This window comes from Anastrepha obliqua, chromosome 3, assembly GCF_027943255.1.
Source record: "Anastrepha obliqua isolate idAnaObli1 chromosome 3, idAnaObli1_1.0, whole genome shotgun sequence".
In the NCBI taxonomy this organism is placed as follows: domain Eukaryota; kingdom Metazoa; phylum Arthropoda; class Insecta; order Diptera; family Tephritidae; genus Anastrepha; species Anastrepha obliqua.
In genome coordinates, this window is record NC_072894.1 from 144712390 (window position 1) to 144719511 (window position 7122).

Below are 7122 nucleotides of genomic sequence, written 5' to 3' on the forward strand. Positions count from 1 at the left end.
CAGAAATTTTTCTTCAGAATATATGCGCATAGAAAGTGGACTAGATTTAAACTCGGACCATTCTCCAATATACTTAACAATACATAAAAGTGTAATTACCAAGGAACCACAATTTACACTAACGAATAAATACACTGACTGGGATTACTTTAGAAAGATACTATCGGATGATAAAGACAATCCAGAAATAAATAGTAATGAGGCTCTTGACGATGAAGTATTGATCTTGTCAAACAGCATACAACGCGCAGCGTGGCGCAGTACCCCAGCTACAAGAACTATCTTAGCGGGACATAAGTACACTAGAGAAATAAAAGAAATGGTTAGAGAAAAACGCAAAGCACGCCGACGATGGCAGCAATCCAGATCCCCACCTGATAAAATAACTTTAAATAAAATAACAAAAGAACTCTCTAAAAAGATAAAGGCTTTTAAAAACCGCTCTCATAGTGACTACCTAAAAAGGCTATCAAATGAACACAGCACCGATTACTCACTTTGGAAATGCGTGAAAAGATTTTCACAACCAGCTATACAATATCCATCAATAAGAAAAACAGATACCACATGGGCAAAAACCAATTTAGAGAAAGCTAATACCTTCTCTGAATACCTTGAAAATATCTTCAAGCCATACGACGTATCAAGAGCGGCTGAAATGGAATCACGTTACCTCAAAGATCACGACGAAATTCCTCCAGTAATGGATTCTGAATTATGTGATGAAATAAAAAAAAATAAAATCCAAAAAGGCACCTGGCTTTGACCTCATCACCGGGGAAATCTTAAAACAACTCCCACCAATTAAAAAAAAAATAAATAATTGGCGCGTACACTTCTGTTAGGTGTTTGGCCGAGCTCCTCCTCCTATTTGTGGTGTGCGTCTTGATGTTGTTCCACAAATGGAGGGACCTACAGTTTCAAGCCGACTCCGAACGGCAGATATTTTTATGAGGAGCTTTTTCATGGCAGAAATACACTCGGAGGTTTGCCATTGTCTGCCGAGGGGCGACCGCTATTAGAAAAATGTTTTTTTTTTTTTTGTTAATTTTGCTTTCACCGAGATTCGAACCAACGACCTCTCTGTGAATTCCGAATGGTAATCACGCACCAACCCATTCGGCTACGGCGGCCGCCAATTACTCTAATTAAATTAACCAAAATTATGAATGCTAACTTCAGATTGAAACACATCCCTATATACTGGAAAACTGCCGAGGTGATCATGGTCAAAAAGCCAGGAAAGCCATCACACGACGTCTCATCATATCGGCCTATATCCCTCCTACCCATTTTGTCAAAACTATTGGAAAAACTACTTGCCAAACGCCTTAACAATATTATTGAGCAGAGGAATCTGATACCAGCGCATCAATTTGGCTTTCGCCCAAAACATTCGACAATCGATCAAGTTCACAGGCTAACCCAAGTTATAGAAAATGCCTTCGAAAAGAAAAAAGTGTGCTCGGCTGTCTTCCTAGATGTATCTAAGGCTTTCGATAAGGTATGTCACGATGGCCTTCTCAACAAAATAAGAGAGCTATTACCAATTCAATATTACAACATTTTAAAATCCTATCTATCCGATCGTTTCTTTCGAATTAAATACGACGACACGTATTCTGACCTGAAAGAAATTAAAGCTGGTGTCCCACAGGGTAGCGTTCTGGGGCCCATCCTTTATCTAGTTTTCACATGCGATTTGCCTACCAATCAGAACTGCGTCATAGCAACGTTTGCAGACGACACCGCTATCTTGTCAGTTGGAAATACACAAATTGAGTCAACTGCAAATCTTCAAAAACATTTAAACAGAATATATGAGTGGACAGTTACTTGGCGAATAAAACTAAATGAAACCAAATCCGTTCATATTGATTTTACGTACAATAAAATCAGATATCTCCCACTATATATAAATGGAGTGCAAATCCCATATCATAACACGGCTAAATACCTGGGTATGACTCTTGACACTAAACTGAGATGGAGTTCTCGCGTAAAGAAGAAAAGAGAAGAACTCGATATTAAATTCAGAAACATGTATTGGCTTATGGGTAAAACATCTGCTTTATCCATGTACAATAAAGTACTTCTCTACAAGCAAATACTAAAACCAATTTGGACGTATGGGATACAACTATGGGGTTGCTCAAGCTCCAGCAACATACTTCAAATTCAAAGGTTCCAGAATAAAATTTTGCGATGCGCTACTAACGCGCCCTGGTATGTACGCATCAGCGATCTCGAACGCGATCTCGGCATAGAATCAGTTGCCGTCGTAATTAAAAAAAATGCCCTATCTCATATAAATAGGCTATCTCATCATGTCAACAGCGAAGCCTCAGCCCTCACTGACCAACAAAAATGGTTTGTAAGGCTGAAACGCAAAAAGCCGCACCACCTCGTGCAGTAATCAACTCCTTTGCAAGTTTTGTGCAAAGCACCATCATATTAATTGTATTATACAAAAACCGAAGAAAATTGTTCGTTAGTTTATTTTTGTTAACTAGTTACAATAAAAATGAATATTAAAAAAAAAAAAAAAAAAAAAATCCATTAACGTTCTCTGGTAGAAGTATTCCCAAACAAACAAATGTAAATACACGAATACAAACAAAGCAAGTCCTTTTGACGTTGTTCATATTTACGGCGAAAAACTCAGCTGGGTGGTTGTCATCACCTTAATAAATCCACCTTGGGCACATGTATATAAGCAGAGGTGCATGCGCATAGGGTATTCAGTTGGAAGTTGACCTCGTAAGCAATGATGACTAGATGGGAAACTCTTTTTCTCGTCAGAGCGCTGAAAAATGTGCATTTTTTATAACATTCGCCAATATTGTCACACCGGTAGAAACATGAATTGGGTATTTACAAAAGGTCTGGAATTTTTAGTTTCCACACCACTATTGAGGTTAGTATTTAGTGTTCGGTTGCCCAATAGCCTTATATCACTCGTAAACACCTACATATACTAAAAATAAGCACAATCCGTATGAAATATGTATATAAATAAGCCAAAAATTTAAAAATTTATATGTAAATGAAATTATTTAAAACTGATATACATAAGTAATTTAATAATAATAAAGTTATGAACCCGAAAAATATAAGTTATAATTAAAAACATGACTTATTGCAATTTTTTAATATAACACAGAAAGTGGGTAACAAAAAACAAAAATTCTCAAACAACGAACAGAAGAAGTTAAAGCTAATTTTTGTAAAATATCTCAAACACAAATTCAGTTCCCTTACCTACGCTTTTCAACCATAGAATATTTACGTATATACAAATTTACATAAACCAACACAGTTTTCAATAAAATTACATTATGTACATAAGACTAATTAAATGCAGAAGTCGAAAGGGATATAACGAGCTTTGGATTCTACAAACTCACTTCAATTCAAATTATTACATTTCAATTGAATTAATTTTAAGACAAACAATTATAAACATTTCAACACGTCATTTCTCCATTAAGCAAAAACGAACTGTTTTCGTCTGTTATTTTTGGCGCGTTTCTTCTGGCAGTCTGCCATTTCACCTATCAGCTGTTCAAAATCCCATAATGTGTGAGTGCTGCCAAGTTTTTAAACGTCCTCATGGGCGCGCTCTCTCTCAAAATGAAGAAGTTTCACATCTTGTCATCTATGGCGTACATGTCAAGTAAAGTGTTGGAAATAAAGTAGAGTAAGTGTGTTACCATTAATTTGTGTCTTTTATTTGATAATAGTGATCGAACTCAGATTTATTTGAATTTTAAAGTTAGAAAATTATTCTAAAACACAACTATTTCATTCATAAACGCAAGCACATATTTCTCAAAGTAAACCCCGTTCATTCATAAAATGATCCCAGACAAGATCAGATATGATATAAAATTTTATTAATCAAAATTGACAGAGACAAAATAAAAAATTTAAAACCTCTAAAAAATTGTACATACATATATGCATAAGCCACCGTTAGCTTAAAAAAGGTTGCGGCTTTGACTTTTTGTACTATTTAAAATTTCCAAACTATAATTTCATATCTGTTTTCTAAATCAAGGATGATAGATTACGAGGTTTAGCCATCCCATGGTGGTGCGGCCAAGACCAGACCATTAACCGACTCTCAGCAAATTTGAGAGAATCAGCTGATTTGCTGACGTAACAGGGGTCATGACAGCGGTTTGCTTACGAAAAAACTTCCTATTATTTTAATGATATACGAAAAAGATCATCAAAGCTCCTGCTCATGTTACTTCGTTGCCATTGTTATTAGTTTGTTAGCGTAAGTTTGCGCAAGATCTTTTAGATTTTTAAAGATCTTTTTAAATTTTCTGTGATTTGTTTCCAATACTTTGTTCCAATACAAAATATCTATTTTTTTGTTTCTAATTGTACACTTATGTACATAAATACGCATTTCTCGCATTGTCTAATTGCAGCCATGGCGCAGAGCCCATTATCGTACACATGTACACACTTACCAGCGATATGAAAATGGGTTATTAACTGTTACTTGCCCTATTTAAGATATTTTTTTCCACGTTTGTATCAACTCGCTTTCGTTGTTGTATTTTTATTTCCGCGCCAACAAAGTCAAAGTGATGCTTCCGCAGAAATGAGAGTAAATATTAAAATAAGTATACATTTTGGATTTAATGTTTTTCATTAGAATGGACCGCATATGAGTGGCTATTGCGCAGTTTTGTGAATAAAAAATGTGATATGTCCTGTATTTATATTTTATTTCATCAAGTATATATAGTAATATTGTTAATTGTGGGAAAGGCTTGAAAGCACTCAACACTGCGACATATGGTAAATTAGAGGATGTGTTCCACAACTTTAAAAACTCCTGTAAGGCAATATAGCTGCAAATATTTTTCTAAAAATCCGTGCAGAAAAAGGTTTGATAGCAACCATGCAATGTGCGGACTGAAATTTTTTTAGTTGTTAAAAATTGTGGGAGATTCCGATACATATAAATATTAAAATGCAAAATTTTTGAGCGGGTGTGATACTGTTATTAGTTTATTAATTGCATAGGCATGTCAAAACACATTAATCAATTGGTGACTCAAACATATGCGCATTTTCACTCATTTATTTTACTATGTAGTATTTTATCACTTATTGTTTTGTTAGTTTTCTCGTTATCGCAAAGTATATTACTAGCGATTTTTGTTTTTTTGTTTCTCACGTTGCTTATACAATTCTTGATATTCAGCTACACAAGACCAAAGGTTATGCTGAGTAAAAGTATTAAACACAAAATTAATCTACCCATCCACCCAATCCACAAATTAATACGCATTCGAAATTCGATATTACATTTTAGAATAAGTAGTAAAGGACAAAGTTTTTATGGACACACGCTTTTTTTCTGTTATATGAATGCGTAATTAATAATACCTAACAAATATTTTATTATAATTATGTCTACAAACCTGTTTTCTTTCCCAGCATCCGTTTTATTTAGTTTTTAGCATTTATTTTATTTAGTTTTTGCTTTGACGATTTTCATTACACGCGTAAAAATAATGATCTATTACACAGAAAACATAGGGTTGTATGTCAAAAAGTATGCTGTTATCTAGGATTATTTTATTATCTTAGATTTTGGGAGAGAAATTTTGTATGGGAAATCTCGCTTTTTAATTACGGATTGGGAGTTAAGCTCGAAAAAGTAGATCATCTACTTATATGTGGACGTATTATTACAGTGGTCACTTAATTTATTCGTACACTCACAGTTTATAAACAGATACATCTGATACTTAGCACGATTTATACAAAAGAACAAAATTTGGATATATTCTTAAAAAATAATACATATATTTATTCAATATTTAAGGAACGAAAACTTCCAAACTCATTTCTGGAATTAGAGAACTTAAGGCCATAGTGAAATAAGGCAAAATTATATGCAAAAATATTATTCACACATAGCCTTATGAAAATATAATAACTGCTTCCAAACGCTGATGCATACTTTTTACCAATACCTTGACTTCAATAGCTGCAATTTTCTCCCACTTTAATGATGCGTTTGATGTTATTTTGTGCTTTCTGATTCTCCTTTCTAAGAGCTCCCAGACAAGCTCAATTGGTGAGGTGGAGTTTTAAGCTGTGGTAAATAAGCCATTCTTGCACGAGATAAGATGAGTGCGTCCTCCATACTTAACGGTAGGAATACGATTTTTTTTATTCAGTTCTGTTTTTCTTTTCGCCAAACTTTTGGAGGGTCATCTGATCGGAAAACATTCATTCGACTCATCGTTGAATATGACGTTTTCCTAAAAATATTCTGGCTCATTTATACGCTCAAGGCGACAAATTTGGTTCACATTATTCCCATTAGAGTAACTATTTTTGCAGTGCACTTTTTGAAACAGTTTGTTCAATATTGAGTTCCATACCGAGCACGTTGCCCGTTATATATATATATATACATATATACTATATATAATTGGCGCGTACACCCTGCTTGGGTGATTGGCTGACCTTCTCCTCCTATTTGTGGCGTGCGTCTTGATGTTGTTCCACAAATGGAAGGACCTACAGTTTCACGCCGACTCCGAACGGTAGATATTTTTTATGAGGAGCTTTTTCATGGCAGAAATACACTCGGAGGTTTGCCATTGCCTGCCGAGGGGCGACCGCTATTAGAAAAGAACTATTTCTATCATTTTGGTATTTGATGCACGGATATTCGAACCTACCGGAAGTGCGTAGGTAGTCACGCACCAACTCTGTTACGGCAACCGCCACAAGACTACGAAGGCAAAAAAAAATGTTTTCGTATAAACACAGTTTTTTGGAAAAAACTATAGCATCTATTTTTGAAAACCAAAACGAGCATTAAGGAGGGCTTGAAATCAAATATTCTTATTTACGGAGTATATTACACTCACGTGACTGTGACTCGGGCGATATTCGGTTTAAAATCCTGAACTGTTTATTTATTAATAAGAATTATAATTATAAATAATCGCATTAGAGGAGTAATGCAAGTAGTAACTGTGATCGGGTCTACAGGTTTCATACCATAAATTATAGGCAATAATGTCACCGTAGGAACAATTGAGAAATAAGAGAAAACTACCCACTGACACATAATAC